The following is a 16,783-nucleotide window of genomic DNA, read 5'->3' on the forward strand; positions in this document are numbered from 1 at the left end:
GGTGTGAAGTTCTGACACGGGACTCTGTGAGATCATTTCATGGCTGTGGTGAGCGTACAAACAGGCTCAGATGTTTCACAAAGTGTGGACAAGGGTTGAACATATGTCTGACAATGGAACACCTGTTTTCATGGTCTCTTTCCTAGACCTCTATGTACTTCCCCTTTGCAAGAGTCAGTCCGTGGTTCAGTTCTTGCAGCACTGCAGCACTTTTCAGACTATGTTACCTGCAATGAAATCTAGGGCCTCTGAAATGCCATCTTTTGGCATTGACAGTAGCATACTCTAACGATCCAAGGAATAATATTGCAAAATATTTAACACAGCAATTTAACCATTTTTCAGTGCTGTTTGAAATACTCACAAATTCATAAGCAATGCTATCAGTGCAGTCCTTCCTATCGCATCCGACTTGCTGTTCCTGCTTGCACAGCACAGAGAAACTGGAGAACATAATACTGGTGCATGTGATCGTTATCAAAGGTCCAGACCAGTGCATTACACTTCCCCTTTGAGGGAATGCAGTCTGTTTTTCTCTGATCCTTGCCCAGGATGGGAGTTTTGTTTTTTCTGCTGTGCCCTGCCTCAAGGCAAGGGTTCCCTGAGGAAAACACAGCTGAACCTCAGGTGCTTTCTTTCCCTGGCATTGGAAAGGGTTTCACTTTGAATGAACCCCCAAAAGTATTGCATCTCCTTGATTTTTACTTCATAATCTTTGAGCCCGAGAAATATGATGGAGCTCGGTGTCTCAAAAGAACAAAGTTTCTCCTGAGACTGCCAGCATGCCCTCAGGTTTCCCACAGTTTTCTTCACAGTACTTTTAGCCACTTCTTGTCCCAGCTGGAAGCAGAAACTGCCAGAAGTTCATGAAAATGAAAAACGTTGAGTGAAATACATTGTAAATCCAAACCTGCAAACCCCAATAAGCCTTAATTATGATTTCACCCAAAGTGGCTCACATAATTATTTCTCCCAGGTTTTAAGCGCTGTAAACCTGTCTTCTGCAGCATACGTCCACATTCCCGTTGGCCATGCCAGGAACTCACATCCAGATTTATCACTTGAGCACGAAAACGTACAATGACCCTTTAAAACTTGCCAATTGCTTGAAAGCTAAGTATCGCTGCCTCAGATTAGGAGCACTCTCTAAAGTACGAGGAAGTGCGGGGAACACTGAAGAATCTGTATCTATTTAACTGAGACAAAACCGGCAGATTTTTAAGGCCTTCTCCTCTAGGTACTGTCAAATAGCACTTGAGGTCCTTACATCATTTGGACCAGAAATGATATGCCATTAAAGAAAGCGAAGGGCATGTCAGAGATAATTTCCTCTTTGTGTTATGTTGTCATTCTGCCCCATTGCTCCAGATGTGATACATGTCATCACTAGCAATTCCTGCACCGCACAGCACGTCTGTTTTTCCCTTTAATTCAGCGGTTAGATGGACCAGCCAAACTACACACGGTTGTGAGTTCCAGTGGGGACATGGCTGGTATATTTGAGAGACTGATTTCAAATCTACATTTGCAATGAAATCTATGAGGTGATGTTCCAAGAGGCATGCTTTGTCATTGTCCTCTAGCCTAATGTAGTTCATTTTTAGTATTATTAATAAATTAATACTCTTAATTTGTAAGAACTCAGGGGAATGCGTAATTGCACTCTGATGGCTTCTCTTCCAACTCCCCCCCCCTCCGTGAAATCCATTCTCTTTCCTCGGTAAGCTAGATAGATAGGTAGGAAAGTTAAGGCGATTTCCCCATTTCTACTTTCCGTATTTTAGAGTTTATCTTCTTACACATACCAAAAAAGCTTATCTACAGCTTTATTTGCAGTTACCCCGGCTTCTGTCCACCTCCTAAAGACAGGGTCACTGTGCCTATACTCTCCTGCACTAGCAGCACAGTCCTTCGGCTTTCGGAGGAGCCGCGTGAGTGAGAGAGAAGGAGAAGGTGACAGATGACAGCAGAGACTTGTGCAGCTGGTGAAAATTAGAAGTCCATTTAGTTTCCAGGCCTTCATCTCAGGCCTCTGGATCATTAAATGACGCCAACAGCTCTTCTTGAGTCATATTTCCTTACAAACAAATAAACTAATCCCTTTTCTAAAGCCTATACTGTCTTTCTTTTTCTTAATTCTGTGCTTATTATGACTATTTTCTGGATCATTCATGAGTTTATTTTTCATGCTGCTTGAAAAAACTCCTATTCCTCCAAAACTGCAGGGATCTTTGTGGGTGATCTGTGTGTACGTGATAACATTTGAATGCCACTAAAATGAAAAGGAAAAATAAAAAACAATCGCTCTGAAAGTCCAAGGCTCTCCCCCTGCACACCACAATGTAAGCATAAAACTCAGTATATACCAAAGGATCACATGCTCCGTCTTATGTTATGGAGCTCATTAATGCACAATTATATACTCATATCAGCGAGGTAAATCCCTAAACCAGCCCTAAACCTCTGTCCATGAAGTTCTTCCTCACGCGGGTGCTGCGATTCTCCCAAAACGCGTCCTTTCCTACGCAAGGCAGCTTTCCCAAAAAAACCCAACCATCATCAACACGACTTCCTACGTTAACTCACGTATAAACAGCGACCCTATTTATACTTCCCGGCAATCTTTCCTGTTAGTAGCAGGATTACTAATTGCTGGCTTACAGCTCCTTCCTCCCCACAGCAGTCAGACCAGTGGAGCCTGGCCACCCTCCAGGTTTTTCGCCGCGGAGGAGACAGGCATTTCCAGCCCTACGCCTGCAAAGCCAGCTCCACCCTCGCCGGAGCCAGGCCAGCAGCAAACCCGGCTGGTTTTATTTTTCCCAGCAGAGGCGCAGGTCTGTGTTTGCACAGCCTCATGGTTGATGCTTGCATGGGGAGGGGAGTTCAGGAGGTGACCTGGCCCCTCGCCTCCTGATTTCTGTTTATCCCAGAGCAGAACGGAGGGTTCCTATCAAGCGGCCCTTAATTTGGGGAAATGATGTGCGGTTTCCACTCGGAAGCTCTTCATTAAATAGGCTGCGTAGGCTTGGCAGTGGGTCTCTGTTTATCTGAACGCAAGTTTTGTTTTCCTGGGGGTGGGCAAATGGCAGGGTAAATTAGGGGACGCAAGTGTTCACTCCAGAATAAAAATGTCCAGTGCCAACCCTACCAGCCCCGGAGTACGGAAAGCAGAAGTGCAGAGATCCTGTGTGGTTTCCAGTTTTCCTGTTTCTGATTTGAGCACCTAATTTCTATATTAATTTATATTGTTTATCTAGGAAGCCTGCTTTCCTTCACCTTTGGGAGGCAAAACACACTGAAGTCGAGAAAGTAACAGTCCTTGTGAATTCACCATGGGCAAAAGAGGCTGGGTTTTGTTTCAAGACACAGTTTATCAACTGGGATTTGAGCTCCCCTTACATCCCCGTCTTCATGTTTTTGTTTTGGTTTTCTGTTTTCCTCAGGCTTTTCCATTGACTGAATTGTCTAAACACTTTGACCACGATTGCCAGATTATAAATACCTTCCTTCAGAGATGATAATCTGGATAAAACAGTTGACTAGATGCCTACAGAGAAGGAATACACGGCACGGTGAGTTCTTAGCACTTTTATTTAACATCTAGAGTACCTTAATTATTAGCATTACGACAAAGGCTCGGGCTTCTCCCACGGAGCTGGGGACAGACAGTGGTTGGCAGGAGGCTGGCTGCAGGCAGGAGCCTGCACCCTCCCTGCAGGCAGCGCTGCGGCGCGGGCAGAGCCAGGGGTGCTGCCGACCGCGGCGGGGTGTGTGTTGCACATGCCTGTTGTTTGCAGGGTTTGCTACTGAGTTTGGGGTGCTGAGCCGCCCCAGGCTCCTTGGCCCGGGGGCTGGCGCCTTGCAAAAGGAGGAAGGGGCAAGGAAGCGTATCGGCTTGGCCTTTTCTCCTTTCACTCTGCCTCCAGTGCCAAAGAACTGTTTCTACCTACTTTTCTAAAGGTGACTTTCATCAGAAAAAAAAAAAATATATGGCAGGTTTACAGGTATGTAAACACCTTGTTTTACAAACAGTAATATAAAAGCCTGACTTGACCTGTCAGCTTTTATTTAAGGAAAATATTCCCTGTCTATAATGAATCTCCTGTCACTAGTTCCTGCTTCCAGAAACAAACTGTGCTGTTCCAAGAACATGTTGCACAAGTAAATTCATAACAAAGTAATCATGGAGAAAGCGGGTTCCTTATAGCAAAGCTGTTATAAAGCATCGCAGACACAGTTATTTTAATCTCCTGAAGTGTCTCTATCAGTACTTCCCTTCCTCCGAGCAATTTGGACCAGAATGACAGCAGCAATAATTGAAGGATGAGTCATTGACTATATTGTAGGTGAGACATCATTGCAGAAGGAAGACCAAGAAACAAACCTTAAAAATGGACTTGTTTTTATACTGCTGCTCTATGTCTCAGCCTGACAGTCTTTATAATGGCACCATGAGTGTCACCGGACTCGGGGCCCATCAGTGTTGCTGATCCATTTTTAAGTTTCCTGTTCATCTCCAGAAAATCACTCTCAGCTGACTCCTGTCATATAAGATCCTAGTTTCTGAGCTCATTTTTTATACCTACGTTAGTCTAAACACATTCTTTGAGTGTGTTTTATGACTTTGTTACTTGAAATATTTTACAGGATGCTAACTATTAATTCAGACTGGGCCATTTGGGGATCTTTCTCTATAAAAAGCAATCATTACAATACAAGTACTTAACACTGCATAAAGGAAATAGTTTTTATTTAAGTACTCTTAATAACAACTATGATTGTGTTTTAAATGTTATGATACTCAATAAGCATCTGTATCCTTGTGTTTGCAATACACTGTTTGCAAATCCCATTCTCACAGCTGGCCAGAGTGTGGTCTATATGTCACGAACAGTGTCTGAATATAGAAATATGCAAGTGAAAACTCGGTCCCTGAAATCCAGGTTTGCTCTGGGTTTGAGCCAGCAGAAGGGAGGCTATACACAACTCTGAATTCTTGAAATTGCTTTTGAGATGAGGATCCAACTCTAGACAAAAATGGCCATCGGTGTTTAGAAGAAGAACATCCGGAAACAAAGATTAGAGACTGAATCAGGGTTTTCACAATTTGCACTTTGCAGTCTTATCACTGATGGAGGTAGAGCAGTACTGAGCTCTGAAAGCCCTGGAGTGAGATCCAGGGAGAAAACAAGGGAGGTGACCATGCAAGAAGGAAGGGGACAGGACAAGGAGGGAAGAGGAAGGGAAGGGTGATGTCTTTTGCAGTTGCTGCTTGGGCTTGGATGACCAGAGCAAGTTCAGAAGTCCTGACAAAATTAATTTTGCCATCCACAACAGGCGAGCTGCTTTTGCGGCATGCTGAGGCAGGAAAACAGGCTGGAGGGAGCAGGGGTCCTGCCTTCCCCGCTGGAACATGCCTGAAGCTGACCCTGGGGATGCAGGGCACGCATGGTGCCACTCAGGCAGCCTGTCCTCAAAACCGATCACATATCATTGCTCTGCTTTATTGGCTTAAATTTATTAAGCAATCTCCTGATTAGATCAGAAAGGAAGACAACCAGTCGTCCCTCTGCAGAAAGTTAGCATAATTTAATTTTGGCGTGGAAAAGACTTGAAATTCACACTTTTCCCAGGGTGGGAGCCTGGAAAGGGAATTTTATCCTACTAAGGAGGCACAGGGGGCAGGGAGCTGCGTGTACCTGGCACTTTTAAGGATGCACTCACCAGCTCTGGGGGCTGGGGCCCAGGAGGCAGCTAATGAATGGTAACATGATCTATCTTTTGTGTGAGGTGAAGGAGTTTTGGAGCCGGGCAGGGAAAAGGGAGGGCTGAGCCAGCCTGGAGCATGCACCGACTAGTACCAAGGCAGAGAAAACAGCTCTTGGAACCACTTCCATACATTTTCTTTTCCTTGAAGCATCCGACAGAAAAAGAGAGAGGGGGAGGGAGAGGGAAGAGAGGTAAGCAGAGGGGGAGACAGATAGAAGTGTGAACGGAGCCGTAAAACCTTGCAAAAGTGGGGATAGGCAATCATTTCACATTTTGGCACAGTTGCCTCCTGCAACGGCTGGAGAGCCTCACTTTTTAGCGCTTGCTGCTCTCCTCCTCTGCCACCTCTCCCGGAGCTTGCCCGTGGCTCGGGGTTGATCTTGGAGAGCTCTGCGTGAAGAAACAAATAAATCAATGAAGCCGGAGGACTCGGCAAGCACGGCGAGCAGGCAGGGACATGCGGAGAAGCAGGGTGGGGTGGGACCAGGAATCCCCCAGCAGCAAAGCACCTCTGAGCGGGGCAGCCAGCCATGAGGCTCCTCGTCCTGGCCGCCACCGTCCCCCGATGGGGCTAGCATGGCTTCATCCCTTTCTGGGACCAGCAAGGAGCCCCCCATGGGGGTCTTGCAACACACCCGGCCCCCCACACAACCACCGCCAGTGCCATGCATGTTTGGAACAGCTGTAATGGGGCCTGGGAGATGGCTTCTTTCTCATGGTCGAGTCCTGAAAAATGCAAAACAGACCCCCTTGTGCAAAAGAGACTTTTGACTTTCATTCTGTCCTCTGACACTTTCCTCTTAACACTGTGTTTCTGTGCTGAGGAAGTATTTAATCATGTTAGGAAAAAGTGGATGGGAAGAAAGTCAATATAAACACATCATTAATCATCAGATATTTCCTTTTTTAGTTCTGAGTATTTTAAACAACAGTGAAATATAAATAAGAACTACTTCTTTTCAACCTGTAGTAATAATGGCTAGACAATTAACTGTTTCCTTATCCACCATTATGGTGACACGCTGTTAGTTATATGGCAGCTCCCAAGCAAAGAGTTTGAAGACAGGTCCCTGTTGCCATCCCTGTTTCACCGAAATGTGTGCTGAGTGGGGGGAGAGGCAAAGTGACTTCCCCAGGACCATGAAAAAGCCCTGGTCTAAACACCTTTCGAAGCAATGAAATCAGTTGCGTTGACTTCATCTGGGGATTTGGAGAGGACCCTGAGTCAGAGTGTGGAGAAGCAAAAACACATCTGCTGATGTCCTCAGCATTTGTCTCCTAGATTAAGTCATCTCTTTCTCTTATTTGGGAGAGGGAAAGGGGTAGTGGGAGGCACAAGTCACCAAGGCAAAGAATAGGACTGGCTAAAGCATATAACAGTCTTGAAGTGCTTTATAATGATTCTAAGAAGTGCTCAGTTAAAATATTTTGTATCTAATAAATGTATGACTAAGAACACAATAATATTCACATAGCCATAACTCCTTCCAGCAAAGGCTTGGAATGCAAAACCGATCAGATGGCTCCCAGACAGAAGAAAGAAATGGGTTATTATTGCAATCACCACGGCAAATTCTCAGCTCTCATTACTGTCATTCCAGATGGTAAAGCGGAGGAGCAGAATACGGTGTTACTGATACTACAGCAAAGACTTATCTGTGGTTGCTTTCACAGCCTTCTAAAGCAATTTATTCCTTCATTTTCGACGCTGACTCAGGTCGGTTGCTGTTAGGAAATCACAAAGATCACCATAATGGGAATTGTCACCAAAAACCAAAGACACCTTCCTAGCTAGGATTTGTAGAAAATCCCAACTGTAACATTTCATGCCAGGGGCAGACACAAGCCCAGTTCCTGGCTGCGAATATCACAGTGTATATGAATGTACCAGACTCCAGATGCCAGGGGCTTGGGGGACACCACTGAGAATTCAGCAGTAGGGTTGCTACTATTATTGGAGTAACTTAAGTAGTGAAATAATCTATTTTGTGAATGCTTAGAAACTGCTGATTCCAACAGTGTTGTGAAATACAGATGCAAAAAGAGTGAAAGTGAACAGTAACACATACCGAACTACCTGTTCCCTGATGTGTAGGTGATGATAGGAGAAGAATGAGGTGCTCCAGAGTTAAAACATAAAACCAGAAAACTCACTGCACGAAAGTGAGATGGTACAGTGTCCATTCATTGCTGGAAATAATTGACAGCGTTGAAATGAAATATCTTCTCTGTAACCCAGTGAGGAGAGTATTGGGTAGGATCCTGGCAATTTGGACTCTAGTTTATGCACTGTTGGATGACCTTGGGAAAGTCACTTCCTTCAAGTCTGGGCAAGACAGGAATAGTCACCTCCTTTTCAAACTGAAATAGCAGAATGAATTATTATGGTTGTTATTTTGGCCCTCTCCAGTAATTTTTCTCAGTCAATTCAGCTCTTGTATCAGGGTGGCTGTCCTCTGACATATGAGACGCTGGACAAGTTTAATCAGGTGTCATTTATGAAGCGAAATTGAATTAAATGTTACTTGTAGTTTAACAAGAATCTAACTGTATTATCCACTGAATCATCGCAATGTCAACCTCTTAAAAATTTATGCAGCTTAAACAAACCATAGGCTGTTGCTAAGGAAGATATTATAATATAGTAATAATTATAACAGTAAAGTGCTGTAAGAATTCTCTGATGGAGGCATTGTTTACTTTTCAGATTTTTCTCGGGTATATATGGATGTTCTTTACTTTGATTGCTTTTCACAGGTCTTACCACGATGCTTATCCTTTACTTTCAGACGATAAGTGAAGACATTTGTCAAAGGCTACAGAAAGGTACTGTAAGTGAGAAGTACGCTCAGTGTTTGTGCTTGGTCAAAGCCGTGGAGACTGCATTTTGGCTCTGTCTGCTTGAAGTGTTTTTCTGTAAAACATAGTGATTAAAATAGAGTATGTTTTATGATGGCATTTGGAATCAATTTTTTTTCCCTTTTACCTCATTGCCAGCTGAGGAATGAGACATGCACCCCTCCTCAGTGCCAGTTCAGCGCGCCTCTATTCTCTTTTCTAACACCTCTGAAGGTGCTTGAAAAACAGGGGGAGGTCATACAGGTTCTGCAGCTTCAGAAGTTTATATTAGAAAGCATTTAATGTGTATTTATTAATCACACAATGCGCTTCCTGCATTACCCAGCTGAGCCGGGCTTTCTCGGCGCACAATGGTGTTGTATTTATTGCGTATCCTCCAGGGCAGAGATTTAGTGTTTGGCCGGCAAACAGGAACAGAATGTTTTCGTTGTCTATGACTAATGTGATGACTAAGTGCAGGGCTCCAAATGGATCCCAGATCTACTTGGGACAGCGTGGGGCAGGATATGAAGAAGATAACATCTGAAACCACTCTTAGCCCCAGTGAAAGGGGGACAAAACCATCTCCACTGACCCACCTTAAAAAGGCCTTGGCTGCCAATCAGAAAGCATATAAAAGCTCTTATGGAGAGCTCTTATGGGTCATTTTTGAAGAAATCCCAAACTAGCAGTAAATGATTGTATTTTTAATTACTTTCCTATGTATGCTGATCTATGAGTTGTTGGGGCACATACTCACAGTACTGTGATGATGACGGGACATCACCATGACCCTTAATCTAAACAAGATGAAAAAATAACAACCAAAAAACTTCGTGACTAATGTAACAGGAACTCACAAGGAGGTAGAAGATGATGGTAATTTTTAATTATTTCTACTTCTTACTTTTTCTTCCCCTAGATTGTTCATGTAGATAAGCCAGAGATGTTAGATATTAATTCCATTCTGTAGTAGCATATTTCATAGTTGTCTTTAGCCTGTTTCTCATGTCATGTGAGCAAGGTTATGTGAAACATTGAGGAATTCTGAAACTCTTTTATGTGTAGCAGTAAAAAAAAAATAATAATAATGGTAATAGAAAATAAATTAAACCTAACTTTTCAACACTACTTGTATGGGATTTTTTGTAATGGATGGAAAGAGACTTCAGTACATTATCAGAAGTTCACCGCAGAACAGGGGCATCTAAAAACTTACCAAGAGTATTGGGAAGTCTGAATTCCTTCACTCTCCACTTTTCCCACAGTCTCATCCCCTAGTTAGGAAATCTCTAGGATAAATAGGTAGGCCCTGGATATGGCTGCAGGACCTTTTATAGGCATAGATCTTCCACACTTTGAAGAAAAAAAATGTTGGTTTTAGTGTTATACTGCAGTACTGTAGGAAATGCACAGAAGTTGTTGACTTTCTGTTGCTTCTCTACCCATAGAGATGAGCAGAAGGTGCAGCTTCTTATAGGATGGGGGGGGTTCCTATCTTTAATAACACTTCTGTTTAATTTTGGACTCCCGCTTGAAAAATTTGACATGCGAGTTAGGCAGTTCTTGAGATTTTGTCAGATATTATTACCTCCTCTGTAAAAGTATGTATATGGCTCTGTGCTCTGCATAACCCAGGCTTGTGTAAAGATAAAATATTTAGAAATATGCAGTTAAGTTTTCTTTACCTTGGCCTTATTAAGTATAGAAACTAACGACTCGTGCTTGTGTTGAAGGAAAGTGTTTCTTTATGGGTTAGTGAAATAAGTTATTCAAAGCCACTAAATCCTTCCAAAATACCCTTGCAGAGCTGTCAAAGTTACGGAGACCTCAAGTAATATTATCAACAGCATGCTGTTAACGCTGCCAGAGTTTGAGGGAAGCATGAGTTTGACACTAAGCCTATTCAGAGATGACATAGCATTCTCTTAATCAATTGATGTACATTGTAATCTCAGGATATAGCCTTCCTTTTCTTGTTCTTTTCAATGTGCTTGCCCTTCCAGCAACAGGTCTGTGTACCTACATGTGCCTGTTAATGAAAACAAATATCATGGAAGTAGGAATGGAAGGTCACTTGAATTTTTTTTTTCCTGCATTTTCCTCTTGGACAAAAGAGAACAGAGCTGATCCTGTGGGCATTTATTTAACACAGGTCCTGTTTTCTTCTCTGGGACTTCTCTGAGAAACTAATCTGAAAAATCATCTCTTGTAATTACATGCAATTCATATGAACCCAGCTGTCGCATCAGAAGACAAAGTGTCAACAGAAAGTAACATATATCATAACACACTTGCTGAAGAACACATCTGTATTAACATAATGATGGCATATGAATATTATTGACCTTCTGATAGGCTGACGCAATATATTGGTCTATTTTGACTGCACAGCTCATTGCATTTATTTTGTATACAATGGGCCTTTGGCCAGGTTACACAATATAGATCAGTACCTAGGATAAGCAGCAGTTTTTCCTAATTAGCAATTTCAGAAGTTCAAAGTTAATTAAACATAAAGGCAGAAGGCTGGTTTGATTCTGTGCAGCCATGCAGTCTTGTAGCTTAGGCTGTGGTATCTTGGTAATGGAAGTCCTCAGCAAGGGGAAGTGGTTGGGGTGGGCAGGAGAGCAGTATGTGCCATCAGTAACTTTTCGTGGTGCTTTGAGGGGAAAATTATTTTTATCCATGTCAGTACCTATTTTCTTTATTAATTTTCCTTACACTTTAAGCCTCCTTGGAAATCTTTGCCATAATAATGTGGGAAGAGATGAAGCAGATGCTTTCAAAATTATAAGGAATACATGCTGTACATACATCGTGATTATATTGCACGACAGTGCACGGAGTTCTGTATCCCGGAATTGTCAGAGAAGCAATAGGTTATGATGTCGCAGGATGTGCCTTAGGTAAAAGTCTATTTGAGATATCTTTGGGGCATTACCATCTTATTTTCTTCTGAGAAAAAGACCTGTGTTGAAAAACCTCTTAAATTACCAAAACCTGAAGAGTTCTCATTCCTAGTGTTCATGTGTTTTATAGTCTTTTCTTGTCACCTGATGCATCCCTAAAGAAGAGACGTACTTCAATTAATGGCATAGAAAATTGGAAATTGTAAAGACACGCTCAGTTCCTACCAGTACTGTTGGTTTTTTTCAGTGTCGCTGCTGTATAAAGCACATTGCTGCCAGAGGAAGCACTTTCGTGTAGTAGATAGTTTTCATTCCTTGAATTCGACCTAATTCAAAGAAATAGGTGGAATAATCTTCAGTTATTTATTAGTGCTGCTAACATGAAATATGTCACTAGAGAAGAGAGCAAACAAACTGAACAGATGAGCGGTAGCCCTTGCAGGTAGCCTGCACACTAGCAAAATGAGCTTTCCCCTAGTCTATAAAATGTATAACAGACTTTTGAGACTTAATAGGTTGATGGAGGATAGCCAAGACTACCAGTGCAGTGGATTAGGGAAAAGCCTGCAAGTACAGCCTGAGGTATATGAAATTCATATACTATTTGGAGAGCAAAAGTAAAGGCTATGAAGAAAACTATGCTGCTAGCTGAACAGGCCCCTGTTTAGTTCATAGTCTTAACAGAGCAGCTTGGTGTCGGTAGATAAAATCCCCTCTCCAACTCTAACCTAGCCTAGCAAATAACAACCTAGAAAAATTTCACTGCCTTGTACCTAGTGGCCTTCTCTATATGGGTGAAAAAAAATCTTTCTGCCATTCTTCCTGTTTTCCATCCTCTCTCAAGCAAATCATCTCTTTCTTGCTTTTTCAAGTGTATAAAGTTATACACTTTGTATATATGTTATATATATGTATATATGTCAGTGAGTATAGCTCACTAGCTATGCTGAGGAGCGTGTGTTAAGAATCACGGAGGATTACTGGCTGCTTTTTTAGCTCTGTATTGCCATGGGAGGCCTGAGCCTGTAATTTTTCTTCCCATTAATACTCCTTGGGGGTACCTGTTACGCCCCTGCTTCACAAGAAGTGTCTACATCAGTGAGCACTGCTGAGCTTAAGACCACAGTGGTTTCAACACACACTGGTGATTTGACCCCCTTAAGGAATATTGCTTGAGGTGAAAAACTTAAGAAGAAAAACTTACGGCAATCACTCTGAAGAGAAGCCTTAACATTTCACTGTGCCAAACGGTGATCATGAGAGAGTCAAAAGCTGTGATAGTGACAGCAACTTGAATCCTCTCGGCACTGATTCCCTGGAGATCCTAGAAAGGCTATTTGAAGTCTCCCTTCTGCTGCTGCTGTTAGTTGTTGCTGAAGTAAGCAGTCAGAGGAGAGTGAACTACGTGGAAGGAAACCAAGCTCAGGTGTGGATCCAGGGCAAAACAGTATAGCCAGGCCAGTGTGGGCAACCTGTGCCCACAGTGCTTGCTCGCAGCAGCCCTCCCTTTCAACTGACACATGAATGGTTCCGTCTGCAAGAGCAGACTACAAAGGCTGGGGAAGCAACATGAGACAGCTTTGTTTTGCAGAGCAGTCTGATATATTCCATGTGGTGTGGGAGCAGTTTTTAACTTCAGACCTCTTTATCTAGGCAGGTTTGGATGGAGAAACGTCGAAAGCAGGGAAACAGAAAGCAGAAGGAAAAGTCAGCAACCATCATCTAGTTTCTAAAGAGGTTGAACACTGTTTGGTTTGGCTTTCAGACGTGGCAATTTAGCAACAGGAAATGTCAGCTCATTAGAGCCATCGCATGGCATCGTATGATGATAGCAGTCATTCCCGCTGGCAGGGCTCCAGCCGTCACACTCAGTGGGGAAACGGCACGGTTTGATATGAATGTCTCGATTTCATTTTTAAGACGGGACAGTTTAGTGGGCTAGTTGACTTGGCAGGCTGTTAACAGAATTAATTTGATTGCCTTGGCAGTGGAAGGAGGATGCATGAAGGAAACCTTCTGGCTCTGTTGCCAGCATTTAATACCAAACGATTATCATATACTATTGAACTGGTGTTGGATGAAGCATGTGTGAGGGCTTGCAACAACTTTACCAAAAATAGTAAGTGCCATTTGAAGTTGGCAAACATGTGTGCTCAAGAGAAAACAAGCTTTCCAGTTAAAGCCAGTCAGAACTTCACCCTGCAGGCCTGTTACTTGTCATGTTCCTGGACTGTGTCATTTTTCATCCGTGCTCCAGTTGTGAAAGTACTGCTTTGTATTATCTGCCACTGAATTCTATTAAAAGCCATGGCTGTCTGCTGTTGATGGAGACTGTTTCCACTGGAGGACGGATACCTGCATTAATGATAGTCGGATTTTCTGTTGAACAACTTGTAGCCTTGGCATCTAGCATGTTATTTTGCCTGAAAATGCACTGGGAAAAGTATGGCACGCAGAGCTATGCATTTTACGTACGTAAATCTCATGTCTTTGTTTGGAATGAAAGAAAATGCCACTTGGCACATGACTCATTTGTATAAATACCTTTTCTTTAGATACTCCATGTAATGCAAAGGATGTTCAAGAAGCAGCTATGTATCTAGTAGGGTTTAGCTGATCCTTTGGAGCCAGTGGTCTTACTCCAAGTGACTAATGGTAAAACAGGCATGAGCATTTTTCATCCAAAGGGCTGGAAGTGTTTAAAAGCATTCAGGAGATCTGGTTGCCTCTCCAAATTTAAAGCTGCAACTCAGTTTCCATGATTAGGCCAATATTGGCTTCACATCCAAAACCAACACAAAATGGAATATCTATCTCAAAACTGGCACCAGATTCATGTCTGAGGAAGAGGTTTTCTGCTAGATTTGAGGTGAAGTGCAATAAAAGGCTCCTGATTTTGAACACTAAACTGGCGGTGTTTCAGCAGTCCAGAAAGCCCATTCCTCTTGTTCCCTTTCTCTCGCTGTTACACATATACACACCCCTTCCCCATTCTGCCGTGTTGTAAAAACACCAGGACTTCTGCAGAGCCAGCATAGAGTTGGTGTGGGTAGAAAAGGGTCAGGTGTATTTTCTCCATGGCACAGATATGCTCGAAGAGCACCAGACCTTTCTGAAAGCTAGCTGCGAGGTGGTTTGGGTTCCCGTTTCTGACTGGCACGGCTCTTGGCCTGTGTTTTTGTAAAGGCACTGTAAAGTGTTATCACTGAGACTGCTTAATGTGTCCAGTGAAACACACTTGTTTTGCAAAAGCCAGGTTTTAATTCTTCATGCATGTATTAGAGTTTGACAAAACAGGAGGAACGTGTTCCTAAGAAACGCTCTAAACCACTGCGGTTACTTTTATTTGGCAATATTCAAAAGAAAATTACTTTAGTAGCAGGAGCATTATCATTACCACTTGTCTTCAAATCTCTTTGCTCCTTATTGCTATGAATTAAAAAATGCCACGCAAAGTGGGGTTCTGCTTTTTCCTTGGGCCATTCTGCAGCTCACTAACTTTTGAAAAATCCCATTTCTCACCACCGTATGGCTTTTCAAAGCCTGAAGAAATGAAGAGAAGATACAGAGTGAGGAAAGAGTTGGTACAAGTCTACTAGATTTTTCTGTTACAGGTGATGGCAAAAAAAGGAAAAGGGGAGAAAGGGAGGGGAAAAAAATGAAAAGGTTAAACCATAAATATTTCTTTTCTAAAAATGATCCATAAAGAATTAAAAAAATAAAGCAGGAAAGACTATGGCAAAGTCTATTTTTGCACTTAAAAATAAAAATGCTGATCTCCTATAGAATCTGTTAATACCTTTGTTAAAGGTGTATCAAAATCAAAAGTCTGAAAGCCAGGAGATTTCAAAATTTATGTTATCCATAAAAAAAGAAAAAGGAATTGAACTGCAATCATAAATAAGAATACAACTGACTTTAAAACTTCCTTGCTATCTATTCCTGATGCTGGTTGTCGGGGTTTTTTTAATAAGAATTCATTCTACCATTTTCTACCTTTTATGATCTCCACTGAACCTTAACAGTTGCATTTATGTTTCAGTGTTAAATATGCTTGGGTTTCTTCCAACAGACTGCAGTGTGTACATATGCAGGTACGTACAGCCGCACGCACACGGGAGCATGGAAGGCTCAGGAATTACTAATGGAAAATATTACTAAGCTAATATTTTAATGGCAATTTCTGCAGACAAAATAGATATTTTATACAGATAAAGCAGCTCTCCTGGGAAAACAACAAAGACAGTTCTTTATCCAAGCATCCCCAGGACCGATTCATGGCTGCCACAGCCCACTAACAGGTGGTTTGTCTGCATGAGATCATAAGCAGTGACCATCCAAAAGTTTTCTGGTACCTCACACCAAATCAAAGTGATCTGCTTTTATAATTCACTATGTGACTGAAGGAGCAGTAGTGTGACCAGCACTCCATGGCATTGCTCGCCCGCTCTTCCTTCTGCAAGGGTAAACGGGAGGGGAAAATAACCAGAAAAGGAGTATGAGATACACTGATTTAAGCTGGCGTGTGCATTGTCAGCCATCTAGCTGCCACCACACAGCTTTGATGGCCACTGTACCCTCAGCTGAACAGGGGAGAGTTGCCTGTTGGTGGATAAGAAACAAAAAAGAATATCCGATCTCTCCACCAGCAGTTTATCATGTAGTTACCACTGGCTCTGCAGAGGCAGCCCTGTGAGAGAATGGGACCATGACCTGATCAAACAGCTGCGGCCCGGAATGCCCGGGGTAAGGGGGAAGAAAGGAAGGATAACAGCTCCAGCAGCCGGAACAAAAGGGGAGGGAGGGGGCATGAAAGGGCTGAGGATTGCTGCTGGCAACTGCTCTGGGTGGGTGGGCACAAATCTCCCCTCTATGAGTTCAAAAAGGCCACCAAAGCCTGTCCCGGAGCTCAGCTAGCAGGGGCGGGAGCTGCAGCTGGCACGGTCCTCATCCCGGTGGCTTTGGGCAGGATGTCTTTGGGTGATACGAAGAGTAAGGATGGGGGAGAAAAGGGCTGGAAGGAAATAGCGTGTACCCTGTGAGGAAGGCCAGCCAGAGGAGAGGGGTGGGCGGCAAGCTCTAATGAGTAAAAGCATCACAGAAAGGGAGAAGGAAAGGGTAAAATCTGAAAACCATGGTTTTTCTGCCGCTTTATGAGGACACAGTGAGGGCGACTGTGCACCAATAATTACAGTGAATAATGCAGTTCCTTTTATTCTGCCTAAATAACTTCAGGTCTGATTTAAAATATATATATTCTATGT

At 42.9% G+C, this 16,783-nt stretch overlaps 1 long non-coding RNA gene across 2 annotated transcripts; it reads left to right on the top strand.

Annotated features, from left to right (window-relative positions):
• Positions 1-2,391: 2,391 nt before the first annotated feature.
• Positions 2,392-9,291, top strand: LOC135313177 (uncharacterized). Of its 2 annotated transcripts, XR_010372803.1 has the most exons (4): positions 2,392-2,834; positions 3,444-3,572; positions 7,371-7,486; positions 8,527-9,291. It is a non-coding gene; the product is annotated as an uncharacterized LOC135313177 (long non-coding RNA). The 2 variants fall into 2 exon arrangements; XR_010372802.1 differs by lacking the exon at positions 2,392-2,834 and having other exon boundaries at positions 3,110-3,572.
• Positions 9,292-16,783: the final 7,492 nt, after the last annotated feature.

The sequence above is a fragment of the Phalacrocorax carbo genome, chromosome 4 (assembly GCF_963921805.1).
Source record: "Phalacrocorax carbo chromosome 4, bPhaCar2.1, whole genome shotgun sequence".
NCBI classification, from domain to species: domain Eukaryota; kingdom Metazoa; phylum Chordata; class Aves; order Suliformes; family Phalacrocoracidae; genus Phalacrocorax; species Phalacrocorax carbo.